The following is a 25,040-nucleotide window of genomic DNA, read 5'->3' on the forward strand; positions in this document are numbered from 1 at the left end:
ATAGTGAATGCATTATTGTGGCCAAGATAGACACGAAGTCCACGCCTACTACAGTAGTATAAGTTTATATGCCAACTAGCTCTGCAGATGATGAAGAAATTGATGAAATGTATAATGAAAGCAAAGAAATTATTCAGATAGTGAAGGGAGACGAAAATTTAATAGTCATGGGTGACTGGAATTCGACAGTAGGAAAAGGAAAAGAAGGAAACGTAGTAGGTGAATATGGATTGGGGCTAAGAAATGAAAGAGGAAGCCGCCTGGTAGAATTTTGCACAGAGCATAACTTAATCGTAGCTAACACTTGGTTCAGGAATCATGAAAGAAGGTTGTATACATGGAAGAATCCTGGAGACACTAGAAGGTTTCAGATAGATTATATAATGTTAAGACAGAGATTTAGGAACCAGATTTTAAATTGTAAGACATTTCCAGAGCCAGATGTGGACTCTGACCACAATCTGTTGGTTAATAACTGTAGATTAAAATGGAAGAAACTGCAAAAAGGTGTGAATTTAAGGAGATGGGACCTGGATAAATTGAAAGAACCAGAGATTGTACAGAGTTTCAGGGAGAGCATAAGGGAACAATTGACAGTAATGGGGGAAAGAAATACAGTAGAAGAAGAATGGCTAGCTTTGAGAGATGAAGTAGTGAAGGCAGCAGAGGATCAGGTAGGTAAAAAGCCGAGGGCTAGTAGAAATCCTTGGGTAACAGAAGAAATATTGAATTTAATTGATGAAAGGAGAAAATATAAAAATGCAGCACATGAAGCAGGCAAAAAGGAATACAAGCGTCTCAAAAATGAGATCGACAGGAAGTGCAAAATGGCTAAGCAGGGATGGCTAGAGGACAAATGTAAGGATGTAGAGGCTTATCTCACGAGGGGTAAGATAGATACTGCCTACAGGAAAATTAAAGAGACCTTTGGAGAAAAGAGAACCATTTGCATGAATATCAATAGCTTAGATGGCAACCCAGTTCTAAGCAAGGAAGGGAAGGCAGAAAGGTGGAAGGAGTATATAGAGGGTTTATACAAGGGCGATGTACTTGAGGACAGTATTATGGAAATGGAAGAGGAGGTAGACGAAGATGAAATGGGAGATATGATACTGCATGAAGCGTTTGACAGAGCACTGAAAGACCTGAGTCGAAACAAGGCCGCGGGAGTAGACAACATTCCATTAGAACTACTGACGGCCTTGGGAGAGCCAGTCCTGACAAAACTCTACCATCTGGTGAGCAAGATGTATGAGACAAGCGAAATACCCTCAGACTTCAAGAAGAATATAATAATTCCAATCCCAAAGAAAGCAGGTGCAGACAGATCTGAAAATTACCGAACTATCAGTTCAATAAGTCACGGGCGCAAAATACTAACGCGAATTCTTTACAGACGAATGGAAAAACTGGTAGAAGCCGACCTTGGGGAATATAAGTTTGGATTCCGTAGAAATCTTGGAACACGTGAGGCAATACTGACCGTAAGACTTATCTTAGAAGAAAGATTAAGGAAAGGCAAACCTACGTTTCTAGCATTTGTAGACTTAGAGATAGCTTTTGACAATGTTGACTGGAATACTCTCTTTCAAATTCTGAAGGTGGCAGGGGTAAAATACAGGGAGCGAAAGGCTATTTACATTTTCTACAGAAACCAGATGGCAGTTATAAGAGTCGAGGGACATGAAAGGGAAGCAGTGGTTGGGAAGGGAGTGAGACAGGGTTGTAGCCTATCCCCGATGCTATTCAATCTGTATATTGAGCAAGCAGTAAAGGAAACAAAAGAACAGTTCGGAGTAGGTATTAAAATCCATGGAGAAGATATAAAAACTTTGAGGTTCGCCGATGACATTGTAATTCTGTCAGAGACAGCAAGGGACTTGGAAGAGCAATTGCTCGGAATGGACAGTGTCTTGAAAGGAGGGTATAAGATGAACATCAACAAAAGCAAAACGAGGATAATGGAATGTAGTCGAATTAAGTCGGGTGATGCTGAGGAATTAGATTAGGCACTGAGACACTTAAAGCAGTGAAGGAGTTTTACTATTTGGGGAGCAAAATAACTGATGACGGTCGAAGTAGGGAGGATATAAAATTGGCAATGGCAAGGAATGCGTTTCTGAAGAAGATAAATTTGTTAACATCGAGTATTGATTTAAGCGTCAGGAAGTTGTTTCTGAAAGTTTTTGTATGGAGTGTAGCCATGTATGAAAGTGAAACATGGACGATAAATAGTTTAGACAAGAAGAGTAGAAGCTTTCGAAATGTGGTGCTACAGAAAATGCAGATGATTAGATGGGTAGATCACATAACTAATGAGGAGGTATTGAACAGAATTGGGGGGAAGAGGAGTTTGTGGCACAACTTGAAGAAGGGATCGATTGGTAGGACATGTTCTGAGGCATCAAGGGATCACCAACTTAGTACTGGAGGGCAGCGTGGAGGGTAAAAATTGTAGAGGGAGACTAAGAGATGAATACACTAAGCAGATTCAGAAGGATGTAGGTTGCAGTAGGTCCTGGGAGATGAAAAGGCTTGCACAGGATAGAGTAACATGGAGAGCTGCATCAAACCAGTCTCAGGACTGAAGAGCACAAGAACAACAACAATTATTTCTCCTTATGTAGGAGGGTGCCAACAGAATGTTTTCGCAATCGGAGGAGAAAACTGGTGATTGAAATTTCATGATAAGATCGCGTTGCAACGAAAAACGCCTTTGTTTTAATGATTACCAGTCCAATTCACGTATCATGTCTGTTCTGCCAATGATCGCAGTCTTTGGTTTGCTCTACCCACAATATTATCTATGTGATCGTTCCATTTTAGGTTATTTGTAATGGTAATCCCTAAGTACTTAGTTGAATTTACAGCCTTCAGATTTGTGTGACTTATCGCGTAATCGAAATTTAGCTGACTTCTTTTAGTACTCATGTGAATAACTTCACACTTTTCTTTATTGAGGGTCAATTGCCACTTTTCGCACCATACAGATATCTTATCTAAATCATTTTGCAAGTCGTTTTGATCATCTGATGGCTTTACAAGATGGTAAATAACAGCATCATCTGCAAACAGTCAAAGACGGCTACTCAGATTGTCTACTATGTCATTAATATAGATCAGGAACAATAGAGGGCCTGCAACACTTCCTTGGGAAACGCAGGATATTACTCGATGACTTTCCGTCTATTACTATGAGCTGTGACCTTTCTGACGGGAAATCACGAATCCAGTCGCACAACTGAGGCGATACTCCGTAGGCACGCAGTTTGGTTAGAAGACGCTTGTGAGGAACGGCGTCGAAAGCCTTCTGGAAATCTAAAAATATGGAATCAATTTGATATCCCCTGTCGATAGCACTTATTACCTCAATCAGCTAGTTATGTTTCACAAGAACGATATTTTCTGAAACCGTACTGACTATGTGTCAATAAATCGTTTTTTTCGAGGTACTTCATAATGTTCGAATACAGTATATATTCCAAAACCCTATTGCAAATCGACGTAATTGATATAGGCCTGTAATTCAGTGGTTTACTCCTACTTCCCTTTTCGGGTGTTGGTGTGACTTGAGCAATTTTCCAGTCTTTAGGTACGGATCTTTCTGTGTGCGAGTGGTTGTATATAATTGTGAAATATGGAGCTATTTTATCAGCATACTCTGAGAGCAACCGGACTGGTATACAATCTGGACCGGAGGCCATGCCTTTATTAAGTGATTTAAGCTGCTTCGTTACTCCGAGGATATCTACTTCTATGTTTCTCATCTTGGCAGTTGTTCTTGATTGGAATTCAGGAGTATTTACTTCGTCTTATTTGGTGAAGGAGTTTCGGAAAACCGTGTTTAGTAACTCTGCTTTAGTGGCACTGTCATCAGTGACTTTACTGTTGTTATCGCGCAGTGAAGGTATTGATTGCGTCTTGCCACTGGTGTGATTTATGTATGACCAGAATCTCTTTGGGTTTTCTGCGAGATTTCGTGACAGAATTTCGTTGTGGAAATTATTAAAAGCATCTCGCATTGAAGTACGTGCCATATTTCGAACTTCTGTAAAACTTTGCCAATCTTGGGGATTTTGCATTCTTTATCATTTGGCATGCTTTTTTCGTTGCTTCTGCAACAACGATCTGACCTTTTTTAAATAGATATACTTTACGCTTCTTTATGATGGTTGTAGGTGTTACGGTATTCAGCCTAGCAGCAACTGCCTTGTGGTCGCTAATCCCTGTATTCGTCACAATACTCACTGTTTGTCCAGGATTATTTGTTGCTAAAAGGTCAAGTATGCTTTCGCAACCATTTACGCTTCGAGTGGGCTCATGAACTAATTCTTCAGTACAATTTCGGATGATGTTTTATGCCTGCCGCCGGCTTTAAACGTATAATGTTTCCAGCATATCGAGGGTACGAGGGTAGAGTAAAGTCACCACCGACCATTATTGTATGAGCGGCGTACTTATTTGAAATGAGACTCAAGTTTTCTTTGAACTGTTCAGCAACTATATCTTCTGAGTCGGGGGGTCGGTAAAACGATCCAATTAATAGTTTAGTCCGATTGTCAGGTATAACCTCTACCCATACTATTTCACACAAACTATCTACTTCAATTTCGCTACAAGGCAAACTACCTCTGACAGCAATAAATATTCCACCACCAACTGTATTTAATCTATCGTTTCTGAGCACTGTTAGATCGTTTGAAAAATATTCGCCTGAACTTATTTCCGGCTTTAGCCAGCTCTCTGTACCTAAAACTATGTGTGTATGAAATCTTAGGGACTTAACTGCTAAGGTCATCAGTCCTTAAGTTTACACATTACTTAATCTAAATTATCCTAAGGACAAACACACACACCCATGCCCGAGGGAGGACTCGAACCTCCGCCGGGACCAGCCGCACAGTCCATGACTGCAGCGCCCAAGACCGCTCGGCTAATCCCGCGCGGCTAAAACTATTTGAGCTTCAGTTCAGATCCGTTGGCATTGCGCATGTCAAAGTAAGTGAACAAGTCAAAGATGCGTTATTAAACCCCTGCATCACATCATCCTAAAAAAAATCGGTTTCCTTCGCCTGAAGCCTTTCAACAAGAAATTCTCAGTATGAAAACGCCATGTTCCTCGAAGCCGGCGATAAATAACAGCAAACATAGTATAGAGTGGACGTCTGCTGTTAGTAAAAAAAAAAGTTCTTTGATACGGACTCATTGTGTCTTCTATGGTCTCTGATTGCACTGTCGCACAGCATCGTGTCACTGGTACCAAAAAATTTGTTGACTAAACTAACCATAACTTCACAAGTAATCAACATCAAATGTTAAGATGGGCCAAGTTTTACAAACAGAACAATTAGTGATTGACAGTCGACCAACCTGCGTTGGCCTATGTACCTTATCATAATGTACAAGTCGCGAAACGAAAAGTGTATACTGAAAGCCGTCCGCTGTAAATTACTTTCATGTCTTCTTTTCATAGCCGAGTTGTTAAGCACGTGGGTGTCTCAAAGACCCTATATTCAGTATTGCAGCCTGCTAGAGTAGCTTTGTCTTTGGTTGGGAACAACAAGGCATGTCTCTACAGAGTACTTTGAATGCTCAATTCAGCCAGACAGTCAAATTGCTTGGCACGGTAACGTGAGTTCCATAGGGCAGCGTGCCCTTCTGGACACACGTACCCTTGATTTCCGCTTGGAGCTGTCAAATTTTTCTGCCTGTTATCGACCTCTAACGTCAGACATTTACCCTGTGATACTGACAAGGGAACCTCCCCATCGCACCCCCTCAGATTTAGTTATAATTTGGCACAGTGGATAGGCCTTGAAAAACTGAACACAGATCAGGCGAGAAAACAGGAAGAAGTTGTGTGGAACTATGAAAAAATAAGCAAAATATACAAACTGAGTAGTCCATGGGCAACATAGGCAACATTAAGGATAATTCGGGCTTAGGAGCGCCGTGGTCCCGTTTTTAGCGTGAGCAGCTGCGGAGCGAGAGGGCCTGGGTTCAAGTCTACCCTCGAGCGAAAGATTTAGTTGCTTCATTTTTGCAAAGTTATGATCTGTCCGTTCGTTCATCGACGTCTCTGTTCACTGTAATAAGTTTAGTGTCTGTGTTTTGCGACCGCACCGCAAAACCGTGCGATTAGAGGAAAGGACGTGCCACTCCAATGGGAACCGAAAACATTTGATCCAGGAAAACACGTCTGATATTTTCTATACTACACTGGTGACGGCATGTGCGTCACATGACAGGAATATGTTGTCGACCCACCCAACTTGCACAATTGGCGAATGGGTAAAAAGATTCTTCTACCTTGCCCGATTTAGGTTTTCTTGTGGATGTGATAATCACTCCCAAAAAAGTGATGAAAACATAAGAGTGTGTTACATAAACTGCAACAAATGAATGCAACAGTTTCACAGTCGCACAGTTTTCTCTGTGCTCTGTCAAAACATTTGTTTTTCACGTTTTCAAATTTTTCCGTGTGTAGACCGTCAAATCCTACATATGTCCAAGCAAATCTAAACATGTCCTGGAATTTTGGAGAGCGAAGTTGATTATGGGTGAGTGCCTGAACGCTGATAATTGTCTGAAAATAAAAAGTTAAAATTTTGTACTGGAGGGAAGACTTGAACCAAGGACCTCTTGTTCTGCAGCTGCTCACGCTAACCACGGGACCACAGCACTCCTGTGCCTACATCATCCTTGATATTGCTTATGTTGCCCATGGACTATTCAGTTTGTATATTTTGCTTATTTTTTCATAGTTCCAAACAACTTCTTCCTGTTTTCTCGATTGATCTGTGTTCAGCTTTTCAAGGCCTATCCACTGTGCCAAATTATAACTAAATCTGAGGGGGGTGCGATGGGGAGGTTCCCTTGTGAGATGCGCGTATTGCAGCTACGTCGTCCAGCATTACTGATGTCACGGTTGCTTGCTCACGTTGTAGTTCTGTGACTATATGTTGCGTTATTTTCAGGATTATTTACGGTACGTACCTTGTAACTGTGTTTCATGTGAGCAGTGCTAACTCTTTGTTCAACTAGTGTCTTTGTTAGAATGTGTGGGAATCAGTACGTATTTTTCAATGAGTCATCAGAACATACCAGATGATTGTCATATTACTTTCCCACTCACTAAATAATGTTACGGGTATTGTTATGAATATGCGGCTATTTTTCTTTTGAAAATGGTTTCTTCTGTAGGCCATTTTTCTTGAGCTGCCTCCAGCAGGAACACCATTTCTTGTTTTTGTATGCAATTTTCATTTAAATAAGGTATACGTGCCTCACACTGTGGATTTTCGAGACACGTGCTGCAGTGAAAAACACTTAAAAACTTCGCATTAAAATGAGTCATTTTTTGTTCATTACACATTAGAAAATACAGTGTGCAGGAACATCTCCATTGCACGCAGCATTCCTATAACTAATGACACGTGAACACTGGTAGGTTGCATTAGAACAGTTGAAGACTTTTGATTGCTACTTATCTTCATTAAACTTATGTATGATACTCTCAAGGTGTCCCACGAGGGTGAAACGCATTGCTAATGAAGGAATAAAGTGCAACCATGACTGTTTTTAATTCAACTATTCTACATACGATTTCCGTACTAGACAACCTACAGTAATGGAGATGAAGATATTTTACGAGATAACCAGATGATGAGTTGGTAATAAGACTAAACCGGTAATGATACAAATTGAGTGGCCAGAGGCTAAAACAGCGGATAAGGGATACTTCAGGAACGATCACTCGAATCAAAAAAGTTTAGTAAACATGGGCTCCAAAATGCATACGTTAAGAGCTACACTATGTGATCAAAAGTATCCGGATACCCCCTAAACATACGTTTTTCATATTAGGTGCATTGTGCTACCACCTACTGCCAGGTACTCCATATCAGCAACCTCAGTAATCATTATACATCGTGAGAGAGCAGAATGGGGCGCTCCGCGGAACTCACAGACTTCGAACGTAGTCAGGTGATCGGGTGTCACTTGTGTCCTACGTCTGTACGCGAGATTTCCACACACCTAAACACCCCTATGTCCACTGTTCCCTATTTGACAGTGAAGTGGAAACGTGAAGGGACACGTAAAGCACAAAAGCGTACAGGCGGGCCTCGTCTGTTGAGTGACAGAGACCGCCGACAGTTGAAGAGGGTCGTAATGTGTAATAGGCAGACATCTGTCCAGACCATCAAACAGGAATTCCAAACTGCATCAGGATCCCCTGCAAGTACTATGACAGGCGGGAGGTGGATTTCATGGTCTAGCGGCTGCTCATAAGCCACACATCACGCCGGTAAATGCCAAACATACGCCTCGCTTGGACGATCGAACAGTGGAAAATCGTTGTGTGGTACATAGTGTGGCGATCCGATGGCAGGGTGTGGGTACGGCGAATACCCGGTGAATGTCATCTGCCAGCGTGTGTAGTGACAACAGTAAAATTCGGAGGCAGTGGTGTTATGGTGTGGTCGTGTTTTCCACGGAGGGGGCTTGCACCCTGTAACGCCGGAAATGCATATCCTCCTATTTCCATCTATTGTACTATAATTTTTTTTCCTTAATTTGTTACCTGAAGATATGACGTTTCTGTGTCTTTGTATATTGTAATTGTTTTACTATTTGTATATACATGCATTTATGTCGATGTATAATTGGTTTGTTTTGTAAATACTATTTGTATTTTTACGCTGGGTCTTGCCTAGGGAAAACTATGCTATTGAACGAATACATCGATAGGTCGTGTGGAGAACCAAAGTGTTTAGGATCTTTGGTAGTGTGAACTCGGCCGCGTGGAGCGCGGGCAGAGCAGAGTCTGGCTGGAGGAGGGCAGTGGAGCAGGTGTGTTGTTTGACGCTTCCGCGAGTTGCCGCGCTTTCGGGGTTTGGCAGCATGTAATTGCGCTCGACTTGCTATGTTAGTTTCTGACACGGTGTCGCGGACGGGAAGCATTAGCTGGCACACATCAAGAGCCCGTTTCGGCTGGAGACCGTGTCGAGAAGAAGGCGCTCCAACATCCAGCTTCTGCAACAGCGACGGCCGACAATGAGTGACTGTCGCCACCTCCTCGATCGACGACTTCAAACCTTCAATCAACCAACAAGGAAGACTGGTAGCACGTAAAGTTTTAGAACTGTATGGCAGGCCTCAGCTTTTCAAACTGTTCCATTAGCATCACTAAAATACAGCAACTTAGCATGAACCTTTGTTGCTCATTGTTCCATTGTCCCATTGCATTACCAAGCAGGGTCCCTTCCTTTTCCGGAATGAACCCGAGTGTCGTTGAAATTCAAACGCCAGCATTAAAGTAATATCATTCCATTTCACTGCTTTAATTTCGAAGTTCAGTTAAAGTATTCATAGCTGGCTACAATATTTAGGTTACACAAGCACATATTAAGAGTGCGAGTTTTGTTAGCATATTTTAGCTTACCTGTGACTGCAGCTCAGCTTGGTACGTACTAAATTTTACTATTGTTAATTGTTCAGAATCATTTAACTCAAGTTCAAAGTTAAATCTCTAATTTCTAATTTGCGTAGATTCAAGTAGTTTTTGAAATGATTGTTGAGGTTGCCCAAGACTAACCTTATTTTAATGAATTTCGTAGTGCTTCAGAAACAAAGTTCACTATTAATTTCAGTGACTAAATTAACTTTCAATTTTCCGGTTTTATTAGTTCTTTTGCTAAATTAATTCAGAGTATAGCGAAATTTATTACTTCTGACAAACATTCAGTTTTCACACAACACGTGTCAACCTTCAGTTGCCACGCTTTTAGTGCTAAATATAGGTGCATTAATCTTTCATTTTCAGTTATTATAGTAGTTGTCCATAGGACTGGCGACCGTAATTTTCCCCAAATCTCAAATATATAATTAATGCCAATTAACTGTTGACGTAACGACCACACATTTACTTTCTTTATTAATTTTACCCTTTTCTCAAAATTAATTTCCACCAATTTCATTTGCATTTTTCCTTTCATTTAGATGTAACCCTTTCCTCCCTCTTTACCGACAGATTAACTTAGGTGACCATTGCTTTTCCCAAATTTCCATTAGGTACACGCAGTTTAATATTTCACTGTCATTAAGGTCGATAAGTGAGGGGGAGGTTACACGTGGCGACATGGTGACAGGACAATCTTCAAATTTGAGGTTGCTCTGGACACGAATTTTTCATTGTGCAAATCTCGTAACAAAGTACTGGTTACGAACAGGCCGTTACGTCAGCGAGAATAAGTAGTGGGAGTAATCCTAATTATATTTGAGATTTGGCATTTATATTGAAAATTATTAAAATGAGTGAAGGCAACATTTACCAAATTTTGGTAGACTTGGATACGGAACAATCGGTCGAACAGTGGGAAACGCGCACCGCGGAACCCATTGTTCAGGGGCAGGCGGCTAGCATGAAAGACGCGACCGCCGAAACGCAACAAAGAGCAGAAATGGAATTCCAAACTTTAGAAAATGTTTCGGAATCGGAAGCGAAAATCAAATCTGTACCCCTTGATGACGAATACGGGGGAACATATATAGAGGAACCAGCTACGGAAGTAAATCCGGTAGTTTCCGGGAATTTAAATGATTTTTTGAATGTTTTGATTAATGAAATTAAGAGTCAATTGGCAGAAATTAAAGCTCAGTCTGAAAAAAATGACAGGAAGCTAGACAACCAGAACAAAGCTATTAATGTTGTTAACAACAATGTTGGAGTTTTTAACACAAAAGTTGATAAAATCAAAGAAGATATTGTTATGATTAATACCGAAATTGGTAATCTTAAACAGGAAATGATAGGAGTTCAGGCGGAAATTGCGAGCATAAATACTCGTTTTGATTCCGAAATTAGCAGAATCGAGAAAAGTGTAGGAGAAGCAATTGCTCCGATCACCGAGAATTAGGTGACGGAACAAATTCAATTAGTGAAAAAAGAGGATCAACAGAAGGTGGAAACTTTAAAGGCTTTAGTATCCGAAGTAGATACTAAAGTGAGGAAGCAGGCTAATACCTGCGAAGAGAAAAAAAGGGAAGTAGACAACCACTTGCCAAGTAATTACAAGAGTGTCGGAATTAGAAAAGAAACTTGACGAAAAACAGAGCTATGTGCCAATCTGTGCACATAATTCGGAATTGTTGACGAAAGAGGAGCGGTTCGACCCCTTGAAAAAAGGCGGTATACAAGCGAAGGATTTCATTAAAAATTAAAAATTTTACCCAGATCATGGACTAATGAGAGAAAAATTAATGCAGTTATTGATGTGTTGGCTGGTGATGCCAAGCGTTGGGGCTTAAACCTCAACATCACGAACCTGACTTATGACGAGTTTAAAAATTTGTTTCTGGCTGAATACTGGTCAGAGCAAAAACAACAAAGTGTCTGGCGCGAATTTGTCGTATCGAGGCCTTTCGATGCGAATTCGCGCTGCTCTATGAAGGAGTTTTTTGAGGGCTCGAGCCGGCCATTGGTGGCCGAGCGGTTCTAGGCGCTTCAGTCTGGAACCGCGCGACCGCTACGGTCGCAGGTTCGAATCCTGCCTCGGGCATGGATGTGTGTGATATCCTTAGGTTAGTTAGGTTTAAGTAGTTCTAAGTTCTAGGGGACTGATGACCTGAGATGTTAAGTCCCATAGTGCTCTGGGCCATTTGAACCATTTGAGGGCTGCATCCGCAAGTTGGAATATTTGCGTGATTGCCGCACAGAATCCGAAATAGTCTGGGAACTCTACAAGAAGCTTCCAGATGATACAAAACGCTACGTAGGAAGCAATTAGAGGACAATCAATGATTTCCTGGAAAGAGTTGAGGACGAGGACAATTGGCGCAATAATCGCAATCTTGGCAGCAATAACAATAGTGGTTCGGGCCGTAATGACAATCGGTACAATGCAAATAATAATAGGAATGACGGAAACCAGTATCATACTAGAGTGATACGGGCTTCGCAGAATAGTAATAACGCCAGAGGGTGTGATCAGCCGCCTCAGCAGCATCCGGGGAGCGTATCTGCTGGGAAACTTAGCCGCGCCGGTGAGGGGCCGACCGGGCGTGGAGAAATTTTGGCGGCCCAATAACAGTAGAAAACCGAGGTGTCGTCGTTATGAACATTCCGTATGGAATAATCAACGGCGGGAGAGTGTGCCAGTGTTAGGAGAAAGGAGTGCGCCCACAAGTAGTAGATCAGCTGTAGACACGGCAGCAGAAAATACATTCACTGTCAGTGAGAACAATATAAGCAGTGTTCCGGAAATCGATTATAAAGTGACAGCTGTAACACCCACAGCGGAACTGGAGATTGAGTTTAAGAATGATTCGCAAGTGTTGAGAGAAGACCAGATGTCGGATAAAACGTCCGTCATCGAGCGAGGGGATGCAGAGAGGGATGAGGTCTGGTTAAGGCAGTTCGGTCGCTTATACGACAAACTAAGAGGTTATAGGGGCCTGTATGGGAGAAGTGTTTATGGGGAGCGCGTGCAGGATTTTCCGCGTCTCGTCCCGCAGGAAGATAGTGTTTGTGAAATGATAGAAAGTTCTGGCCCTAACTGGCAGACTTTACCAGAAATAGTTGATGTTAATGGGGAGCACGAGCAAGATTCGTCGTGTTTCATACCGCAAGAGTTGGATGTTGAAGTAGTAACGGAACGTTCTGGCCCTGACCGGCAGACTTTACCGAAAGTTATACTGTTAGAAGTGGCCGACCCATCCGACGCAAAACTCCAGTTTAAACATTGCGAAAGTATTGAGGAGAAAGATTACGAGAATTTTAGTGATAGCCGGACACGATTGGTAGAAAAGCACGTAGATTACAGCGTGTATGAGGTTAGAGCTGACGTTATACGATCAGACGGTAGCAGTGTGGATTGCGCAGATCCAGAGGAAGTAGATTGGCAGATGAGATCAATCTGACCAAAGAGGAATCAACGAAGGTGACGATTAGTGAATTGATAGCAAAGCAACACTCACTAGTTGACGAGTTACAGGAAAAGGTTTCGGTATTGGAGGCGGAGCTACAGACTAAGCCTCAGGACAAACTGTAACGTGCGCGTGTGACACAGTATACTCATTAAAGCCTGTACTATGGTAAGTGAGCGGGGTTCACCTTACGAGACAGGATTTTCGTATAGATATTGACCGCGTGTACCTGAATGGTGGCAAATCAGACTTACACCCACTCTGTAATAACAATGATACGTCAATTAAGTTCGAAATGCAATTACCCGTCAGAATGGACCAAAAGCAACACTTAAGAGTTACCAATTTAATAATAATACGGTCGCGAGCCTAATTAGGCATTAACTGAGTTTCTTCCCTGTACAAGTTGGTATATATTCATGCAAAACAACAAGTAGTAACACTGCATAATATAGTAAAATTTAAGAACCAGAAAAACTATTGAACTGATAGGTTCACGTTCTGTACTGATATGGAAAAACCATGAATACACAACACTACACTACAATATATACTACAAAACTTTATACTGTCTATTGATCTGATTAAAATCGGGCATAGGTTACCCTAGAAATAGTACTTTCGAGCCACACACAAAATGTCAATTTTAATAAAGGTAAAACACTGATAAATTTTGGCTTTTATATTGACTTTAACTTTTGCTGGTCAAACCAATTTAGAACACTTCATAATTCAAATGAATATAAAAGGGGGGCGGGGTCCTGAAACTGTTATGATCACTGTATGAAAAAAATTGATTACTGAAATTATTATGCGTTCAAGATTTCCAGTATATGAGTTACTACTCTTTTCATCTTATCTACTGCTCATTTAAATACCTTTATATCTGTCTCGAAATAATTAAACTTCATTACTATATCAATATTAAAGTTATCTTTCAACTTCGTTAGACCTTCGTTATTCATTTACTGGTTCATCAACAAAACAGTTCTTTAAACACCACTTGCCCGCATCTCGTGGTCGTGCGGTAGCGTTCTCGCTTTCCACGCCCGGGTTCCCGGGTTCGATTCCCGGCGGGGTCAGGGATTTTCTCTGCCTCGTGATGGCTGGGTGTTGTGTGCTGTCCTTAGGTTAGTTAGGTTTAAGTAGTTCTAAGTTCTAGGGGACTTATGACCACAGCAGTTGAGTCCCATAGTGCTCAGAGCCATTTGAACCATTTTTTAAACACCACTCTAACATAGTTAGTTCTGCTAGTAATTATTATTAACACAAAATTTAACTTTTCATTCGGGACACTCGGATTGCACAACATTTGAAAAGGACCCTGTCTAGGTTAGTTGTGAGGATAATTAAATGAGGGGAAAGTTCTGGTAAAATTTAGGTTATTATTGAACAGTTCACTCTATGGTCCATACGAATACAGTACTAAAAGTTTCAACCTGGTTGTATCGATGCGGCGGTTGGCGAGCGGCGAGATGGCAAGGCACAGAGCACACATACAACCACAGCTATGGCTCTTGACGAATCGGCTGTTTAATTCTTCTTAGCGTCGCAATACTTTTCCGTTTAGTGCCTATGGAATTTTGCCATGCTGTGAGGGCGTTGGAACAGCATACCCGAGGCTCAGTGAAACTACGTCTTCCAGGAGAGCCTCCTCGCTCGAGAAGGTGTTGCTCAAACCAGTGTCCAACTCCAACTACTACTACTGAGCCCGTTGTGCCGTGCAGTGCCCGTGCGCATTTTCCCGCGCTCGCCTGCCATCCACCTTTTACCGCTCCCTTACAGACAGGGTATTCAGCCGAGGTTTTGCATTCTACATATCCTAACACATTGCCTACGTATGGACCAGACGCACAATTACAATTTTAAACATCTTACAACAGTCTCAACATTTGTTACATCTCAATTATATTACAATATTGCTTGACATTTGACATAAATATTAATATTCACATTGAAACTCGTTTACAGTTTTCTTAACATTGAAACGTCCCCTTTGAAAAACTTATACATGACTGTGCTTAAACTGACACACAATATTTTTTAGCGCAACGCAATCTGACTTTCAATAATCCCTAAAAAAGAATGGCCCTGACTAACATTAACCTATACCTTTCACAAATCACTTACCTCACAAAAATCTTCGTTACTCGAACTACTGCAATACAGCGAGCGTCACTACTGCCAGCTAAATAAAAGTTTCAAACTACGGAAGGCACTAACTACTGATAGGCAAAGTTAGCAAATGAAAGATTTTAATAGAGAACAAACAATGTATTTACCTTAATAGTCATAATATATATAGCAGTTCATGACATCCAGTCTTACAAATTTCAAAACTCCGCCATCTCTCTCCCCACATCCACCACTGCTGGCGGCTCACCTCCAACTGCGCATCGCTACGCGCTGTTAACAGCCAACAGCCCAACACTACAATGGCAGACAACAATGCAAACTAGCCACAGACTGCACACAGCACAGCCAGTGATTTTTCATACAGAGCACTACGTGGCGTTACCAATAAGAAAACCTAAACAGCCTACTTACATAGCCCCCATGCCCCCCACAAAAAATTTTACACATTGTTTTGGGCACTGGCCAATACAGATTTGAAAAAAGTTTTCATTATTACAGTAAGAAAGATATCAAATGCACACACTTATTAATACAATGTTGGTCAAAAGCTAAAATTTTCTCACAGTCCATAAAGACAGTCCTGATCATTCATCACAGTAAAACTGCCGTTTCTTTTCTCAAAGTCTGAGCAGTAAAAGACAATGCACACGGAAGTAGTGGATTTCCATGCAGTGTTGAAGAAGTAGTGTTGTCCTTCCAACGGAAAGACAGTGCTGACTCTTGACATGCTGACAGGTAATGGGCCACAACAGAGCAAACCCACCGCAGAGTTAGTCGAAGTTTTGAGAAATATTGGTAGGTAGGTCATCACAGAACAGACCACTGCAGTCTTGTTAGAGATTACGATATTGGTGGGCCACCAGAGGTGCAGACCCACTGCAGTCCTTGTAGAAATAATGGTGTTGGTGTGTCATCAAAGGGGTAGACCCACTGTAGTCCTTGTAGAGATAGCTAGCAGCCATCTGTTGCGACTGTGCAGGTGCACAATCACCATCGAAGAGTCTTGCAGAGAATATAGCAAGTCCATAAACCACAACTTGTGCACTCAAAAAGTTTCTGGAATTGTCCTTAGAACCAGCAATGCTGTTATCCAGTCCGTTGCTGAATTATTAACACACGTGCAAACACTAACAGTCCCTACTTCTCACATATTGTCGATATACTATGACCAACAGAAACGTGTTAAGTGAAATGGAACTTACAAGTTAATAATATGATGAACTGGTGTCAATTGCAATGTTATAACATAAGAATACAATTACAAAGGTACAAAATACATCATTAAAGAACATAACAATACAGATAACATTTGTAGTACTACAGGCTTTACAAAAGAATAGAAATAGACATATACATCAGTGTTACAGGAACTATGACATAAGGAAATAAATAAAATAATGAGAATAGTTCTTGAAACATTAATTTCACACATGATCATTAAAAAAATAGAATAAAAATGTCTAAACATCTTTACGAAGAAAATAACATAGTATTTGAAAAATTCTACAACATAGATCTTATTAGCTAAACACATAAAGACAGGAAAAACACAAATATACAAGAGTACACAAACACATAGCAGAATAACACAGGGGGAAAGGACAGGGTTTGTTTTCAGTGTAACATTTGGTACTGCAGTATTTTGCAAACAAAACCTTTTTTTTCTTGGAGATCTCCCTTCGTTCATCATTATTCCCAAAAAGTCCTATCTATACCTGCTCTGTCCTTTTTTCGTATAACTTCTCAATGCATTTCTTCCAATTCATCGCAACTCATTCTCTTATATAGTCTACCCCGTCTTAAGCTAACTTAAATCTGCTGAGCTCAGATGCTAAACTAAGGGATGAGGCAATGCAGCAGCATAAAACAATTAATACAAACATCAATGAAAAAAAATGGAAATTGTCAAAGCAAGCTGCAGTAAATCTAAATTACCAAGCAATGCAACATTACAACTAATATGAGCCAATGTGCAGCAACAAGAAAAATAAATCAGTAGTAAAACTAGGTTAACAGAGTAATACAAAGTGAAATTTAATAGCACTATGCCTGGTAAGCAGCAGCAGCAAATGCAATAACTTATATCTAATCATGAAAAAGCTCAAGCAGAAAAAATATTACAGTAAATATGGCCATTTCTAATACCTATGTCACATCTTAATACTAGAGTAATGCATCACTGTAACTTGCTCTAGCAAAAAAGTTACCAAGTCACTGACAAAAATTATGTATGCAATTCCTGTGAAGTGGAAATGTCTTTTTGTGCTCCCTCATTTTTTTGGAGTACATCCATCATAAAGTTATTTTTTACTGGATCTGTAGGCATAAAATATTTATATTAGTACATCTATAAAATTTTATTTTAACCAATGCTGTAGTGCAGCTAGGAACTAGATATTAAACAAACTAGGCAAAGCAAGGTGTGAAACGTCATTCACTAGCCATATGGCATTTCATAATGCAGTAAACAATCTTTCAGCTAGCAAGACAATACACATGAAATGTTTCTCATCATTTCATTTCAGTAAATATCATACATTAAGAACTCTACAATGTAATCATGTTTTCAAGTTTGAGGGTGTCGTATTTACGATGCTTTCTACAAAGGAATGTCAATAGCGAGGATAATGGCCTCTTTTTTTTCTTCTCCACCTGTGCCTCTGAAAGGCACACAATAATGGCTTTTTTCCAGATGTCTGTCACGCAGCTGGGTGCCCACGACGCATTACGTGAAGGTGGTCACAGCAGTTTCCGCTACAGTGACAGTCCCATATAAAAATATTTCACAGTCAAGAATTTGCGTTACAAATCTGTAGAAACAAAATCCTGTAAATATACAAGTGTCCAAAAATTTTCGTCGGCATTGTAATACATTCACGCATTTAAATACATTTCATAACTCTTAAAGTACGATTCTTGGTTTCCAACAACCTTTTTCACAAACCAGGGTCCCTAACCACTACTCATTATTCCTTACCTTATTCGTCGACACTTCTTCAATATTTCATCATAACAGATACGTAGCATAATCAAATAACTCATATAGCACCAGCTTATTGATCATAAACATACTGCAACAGCATAATACACATAGTCATCGTAATAATAACATCATAACACCTCAGTCAACTCTCAAAATCGTCGTAGCTTCCTCCAATAATTTCAAAACCTAAAAAAAAAATTCTCTGCTCATGTCAAAAGTGTCATCTGCCTCAAACGTACTTTAAAAATCGTGATCCCATACCAAATATATCATTCAAAGCTCTCATAATGTCACAATGGGTCTGAAAAAATATGAACAGTTCACAAAGTACAGACAAAATACAATTTCGTAAGTGTGAAGTTATCCAACGGTGTAATTACGTAAACATGTGTCACTGATGTAGTAAAAAAAATGTTTATCTCTCAGTTAAATGATCAGATAGCTGTGTAATTTGTGTGTTAGATAAATATGGTACCGATGTGTAAAGTTGTATAAGCAAATACCATATTAGCTAGGGCTCCTTGTGCTTGCCAAACACATGGTACACAAAGTAAGTGTGTACCCCCCCTGAGGATTAATGTAATTATACACTCAGGTGTTACAGATTACAGCAATGGAATGAAATGTATCACGGAAAACTTTCTTTGTAATTCAAAAATCTTTAAAAATAAATGTTTTAAGTATAAAATTAATCACTCAAATACGTGTACTGTAGCGCTAAACTGTGTGTCTTGGCCACGGTGGTCTCGCGGTTCTAGGCGCGCAGTCCGGAACCGTGGGACTGCTACGGTCGCAGGTTCGAATCCTGCCTCGGGCATGGATGTGTGTGATGTCCTTAGGTTAGTTAGGTTTAAGTAGTTCTAAGTTCTAGGGGACTGATAACCACAGCAGTTGAGTCCCATAGTGCTCAGAGCCATTTGAACCATTTTTTGTGCGTCTTGTTGCAACATAATCTCTGTGGAAGTGTCGTAGTTATCGTCCTCCGAAAGCTAAGTTCTGCAGAAGTCAATATACTTACCTTATGATAAACAAAAGTTAAATGCTTTTCGTATAGATATCGTAGTTATTATGCTTATTGGCGTGATGAAGAAAGTACTGTACAGTAACGCATTGTTGTGCCACGAAAAAGGCTGTCTCATTGTTGCTATACCACAAAAGTTACTACTAAAACATGTTTTACTTTCCAGAATAATGCAGAAAAACTGTGCAGATATAAAACAGAACCACCGCAAAAGCAACATTGTAAATTGTCACTCATTAGTAGCGTCGTGATAAAACGGTGTAGTTGTCACATAAACTAACCACTGTGTCGTCTGGTATCTCACAGAATGTACTTTAAATCCAGAATGTCATTTCAAGTAAACCAAAATGTTGCATTAAAATCTCATTAGCAGTACCAGTATATGTTCTAAGTATGTAAGCCTTATAGTCGTTACGTAATCGTGCAACTAACAAGCAAGAATGTACACACACAATAACACTGTGACGTCTGTTCACTATAACAATGCATTCGTAATTTCTGTTTCAATAAGTTCTCTTGGTTCTTGACTGGATATTTAACTTCAAACATTGTTGTATGTTAACAGATTCTAAGTCTGACAAGCAAACTAGTAACGTAAAGTGAAAAGTTATATGGCAAAGACAAAGTTAAAAAGCAGATTATCTTTCAATAAACGGTTTTACATGTGAAATGTGGTGCAATCCTTTACTCTTCCTAGTACGCAGAGTTTCAACTTCAACGCAATTATCATGTGGTATACGTCGGATTCTGTAAGGTCCATTGTAAACTAGAAAGAATTTGTGACTCAAGTGTTTCTTCTTGTGTGATAATGAATGAGCTTTAATGAGAACTTTCTGACCAATGTATAATTTCTTTGCATTTGCTTTACCGTGTAGTTTTCTCCTTTTGTCTGCTGCAAATTTTATATTTTTAGTAGCCAAATCAATTATGTCCTTGTGTCGAAGTTTACGTGTATTCGGGAAAGGTACAAGCTCTCTGATTCTGTTCGGTGGTTGTTCATTCTTCAGTACAAGAGTAGGTGGTAAAGCAGTGGAATCATGAGGCATTTCATTCAGCACATTCTGAAATAAGTGTAAATATCTGTCCCAATGCTGATGCTTTCTGTGACAATAAAGTCTGCAAAGCTTATTGATTTCATTCATAATCCTTTCAGACGGGTTACAATGTGGTGAGTACAATGAAATAAAAACAGGTTTGATTTTATGATTCCGAAGCATGCGTGACCAAACAGTGGATCTGAATTGCGGTCCGTTATCTGAAATGACTTTAGCAACGTGGCCAACTTCACGTAAGAAATTTTTAATAAAGGCGTTGGATACAGACCGTCCAGTGGCTTTACGTAACGGAGTGAAAGAAACAAATTTTGAAGTAAGTTCAACAGCGACTAGAACGTACGAAAATCCATTCGATGTTCTGACAAGGGGTCCCAAGAGATCAACAGCAGCAAATTCTTTTAATTTAGAAGGAATAATAGGAAACAACGGAGCACGATGTGAGATAGTAGATGGTTTCGCCTTTTGACAAAGTTTACAAATAGACAAGACTCTTCGAATTCTCTTTTCCATATTGTTAAAATAACAAGTCGTCAGAAGAATATGATAACAATTTCGTGGACTAAAATGTGCATAGCTCAAATGAATGTACCAAATGAACTTACTAACAAAATCGTCAGGAATGCAAAGTACCCATAGCTTGTCATCAACAGTGCAGCGTTTGAACAGTATGTTGTTTCTAACCAGATAATAATGCCGAATCTGTGTGTGTGTGTCTTTTTCATGCCATTTACTTTTGATGTCTTTCCAAGTCGGATCTTTATCTTGTTCATGAGCAATGTCCTTTAAAGATGTGGTGATGAAGTTTTCAAAGGCGACTTTCTCAATGTAAAGAATACTGAAATTTTTCTCGAGATTGCCTTCTGTGTTACTTTTCTCAAGCCCAACCGGTGCGCGTGACAGTGCGTCCGCAACAATGTTCTCCTTGCCGGGAATGTAGACTATTGTGAAGTGGAATTCTTGCAGAAACAATGCCCAACGTTTTAACCTGTCATGATTTAATTTTGAAGACATAAGAAATTGTAATGCACGATGATCAATGTATACTTTTACGTGCTTACCAGAAAGAAAGAAACGGAATTTGTTAAATGCACAAACGAAAGCTAGAGCTTCTAATTCAGTAACGGAATAATTTTTTTCATAGTTTGTTAGCACTCGGCTAGCAAAAGCAATGGTTTTCTGAACAGTAGTGTCATTTTCTGTGGCTTCTTGAAATAAATGGGCACCAAGACCGACTTTAGAAGAATCCGTGCTAAGGCAGAAATCTTGTGACAGATCTGGATGAGCTAGTATTGGCGCGTTAAGTAGCGATTCTTTCAAAGAATTGAATTCCAACTGTGCTTGTTCGTCCCAGTTCCAAATAGTATTTTTTCCAGTGAGAGAACAAAGTTTTGGTGTAACTAGAATTTGCATATTCAGAAAACGACGGTAAAAATTTACGAGACCTAGAAAACTGCGGACGTGTCTTTTTGTGGATCGAACTGGAATGGCTCTGATTGCTTCTAACTTTTCAGGATCCTGCTGAATGCCTTCAGAAGAAATAATATGTCCCAAAAACCTCACCTTTGACCTACCGAATTCAGACTTTTCCAAGTTAACTGTAATTCCAGATGCTGCAAAAATATGTGATACGCTGTTGAGGATGCGATTGTGTTGTTCCCATGAGGCTTCTGCTATCAGAATATCGTCCACATATAAGGTGATGTGACGTTTTAAGAACTCAGGTAATATGGAATTTAGCCCACGAATGAATGCTGCTGAAGAAATGTTCAAACCAAAAGGAAGTTTCCGAAACTGATAACAAACGCCGAAACAAAGGAAAGCTGTGTATTTTCTACATTCTGGATGAAGTTCGATCTGATAAAAGCTGGATCTGAGATCAATAGAAGCCAACACTTTTACACCATTAAAATTTTGAAGAAGTTCTTCCAACGTTTGCGGCCTGTCTGTTTCAGGAATGATGATAGTATTGATTTGTCTCGAATCCAAGACAAGCCTGATCGATCCATTTTTCTTCTCAACAACATGTAATGGATTGTTGTATGAACTTACTGCAGGCTCAATAATGCCCTCGCCAAGCATAGATTGTACTTCTGTTCTAACACGGTCCCTATAATGCGCCGGAATTACGTATGGTCTAACACAAAATTTAGTATGCTCACGAACACGAAATTGGTATTGAAATCCCTTGATTGTTCCTGTTTTGTGAGTAAAAACTGTGGAATGTGCTTGTAAAATCTCAAAAAGGTCCTGCATATCAATTGTTTGAATTTTATTCTGAATTAACTCATTAGTATCAAATGCGCTGTCGATATCATCCCTGTCAGTACTTGCAGAGAGATTGTTAGTGTCAAGTTCCGTCGAAAATTCCGAACTGTTGTCTAACAGGAGGTAAAGCCGATTAATTTCTTCGTCATGGTTTGAGAGCCAATCTTCAAATTTCAAAGCTACTGACTTACCTTCTTTTTCTAAACATATCTCAGCATCGTGAAAGTTTAAGATTGCTTTGTATTTATTCAAAAAGTCTACTCCCAATATAATTTCCGTCAACAATAATGGAACAACAAGAAAGCTCATAGAGAAGCTGTGGCTATGGCAAAAGAATTCTAAGTTGGTTTCTTAGCGTACATCTACACTTTTTCCAAAGATTGCGCCTTGTAATTTAATCTTACGTAACGGAAGTGTGGGACAATCGTTCGATTTGTTGCATTTGCTAAAGGCTGTTTCACTAATTACTGAAATGGGACTGCCAGAGTCAAGTACTGCCGTAAATTTTACGTCATTTACTGTAATGTGAATCACAGGATATGCAATGTTGTTGTTTTACGTCGTGTTCCTGGAGTAAGATGTCCCTAATGTCTTCCATATTTACGTAATTACTAGCTACGGCAGCTGCGTCGTTAGTTTCGTAAGTACGTTTTGTGGCTGCCAGCGGTATGAGTCATTGCCTATTGTCTCTTTGTTGGCGCGCGTCGTTATTGGGGTTTGGAGACCTAACTTCTACAAATTCACCTTGTCGAGAAGGCCCTGCCCTGTTTAAATCCCGCCAATTGTGATGCAATTCAGGTCTGTCGTTACGACCGCACATTTACTTTCTTTATTAATTTCACCCTTTTCTCAAAATTAATTTTCACCAATTTCATTTGAATTTTCCCTTTCATTTAGATGTAACCCTTTCCTCCCTCTTTACCGAAAGATTAACTTCGGTGACGATTGCTTTTCCCAAATTTCCATTAGGTACATGCGATTTAATTTTTCACTGTCATTAAGGTCGATAAGAGAGGGGGAGGTTACAACCCCTTGTTGTTTTGCGTGGCGCTATCACAGTACAGACCTACACTGATGCTTTAAGCACCTTCTCGCTTCCCACTGTTGAAGAGAAATTCGGGGATGGCGATTGCATCTTTCAACACGGTCGAGTACCTGCTTCATAATGTACTGCCTGTGGTGAAGTGGTTACACGACAATAAAATCCCTGTAATTGACTGACCTGCACAGAATCCTTACCTGAATCCTATAGAACATCTTTGGAATGTTTTGGAACGCCGCTTTGTGCCAGGCCTCACCGACCGACATCGATACCTCTTCTCAGTGCAGCACTCCGTGAAGAACTGGCTGCCATTCCCCAAGAAACCTTCCAGTACCTGATTGAACGTATGTCTGCGAGAGTGGAAGTTGTCATCAGAGCTAAGGGTGGGCCAACACCATACTGAATTCCAGCATTACCGATGGAGAGAGCCACGAACTTGTAAGTCATTGCCAGCCAGGTGTCCGGATAGTTTTGATCACATAGTGTATGAGTGCTTCTTCATCGTCTATACTGTGAAACTGATCCCTTCTACTGCAACCTCATTCCTTTCCATATTTTGGGAGAAGATGGTTCAAATGGCTCTGAGCACTATGGGACTTAAAACCTGTGGTCATCAGTCTCCTAGAACTTAGAACTACTAAAACCTAACTAACCTAAGGACATCACACAACACCCAGTCAGCACGAGGCAGAGAAAATTCCTGACCCCGCCGAGAATCGAACCCGGGAACCCAGTCGTGGGAAGCGAGAACGCTACCGCACGACCACGAGCTGCGGACTTGGGAGAATACACTTGAGACCAAAACAAGGATAAATAGCTTACGAAATATGGGCTTTAAAATGCATATCCTCAAGTTATGAACACTTGTTCTGCAGAAGAGATGTTTCATAGTAACGAACGTGGGCAAGTGGTCACAGCTCAAGTAGTCACAGCTATTAAGGTATGCATTTCAAAGCCCATATTTACTGGACGAAATGTTTCTTGTTTTTGTCCGCAATATTGTCGGCAGCTCGTGGTCGTGCGGTAGCGTCCTTGCTTCCCACGCCCGGGTTCCCGGGTTCGATTCCCGGCGGGGTCAGGGATTTTCTCTGCCTCGTGATGACTGGGTGTTGTGTGACGTCCTTAGGTTAGTTAGGTTTAAGTAGTTCTAAGTTCTAGGGGACTGATGACCAAAGATGTTAAGTCCCATAGTGCTCAGAGGCATTTGAACCATTTGTCCGCAATACCTCCTCTCAAAGCATGGAAAGCAAAGCGCTTGCAGTACAAGAGAATTGTTTCACAGCATCGAAGATGAAGGGGTCACAATTATTAAGGCAAGCGTTTTAGAGACCACGTTTATTAGACTTTTTTGTTTCGAATGATCGTATCATGACCCTGAATATTGACCATTCCCATGGGGTCGGCGGTGGCCTGTTGGGGGCTAAAGATATTTTCATTAGGCTTTCATAAAATTTTGACGTGAAGTGTTTGTTAAGTGATTATTATTATACACCTTAACTTGCTGAAACTCTGCTTCATAAATTTTATAACGTAAAGTTACTTCACTTCGTTCTAAATCACAGTTGGGCGGTAGAAAAATTTACTATTAACTGAGATGCAAAAGTGGACAGT

Source organism: Schistocerca nitens, chromosome 6, assembly GCF_023898315.1.
Source record: "Schistocerca nitens isolate TAMUIC-IGC-003100 chromosome 6, iqSchNite1.1, whole genome shotgun sequence".
Taxonomy (NCBI): Eukaryota; Metazoa; Arthropoda; class Insecta; order Orthoptera; family Acrididae; genus Schistocerca; species Schistocerca nitens.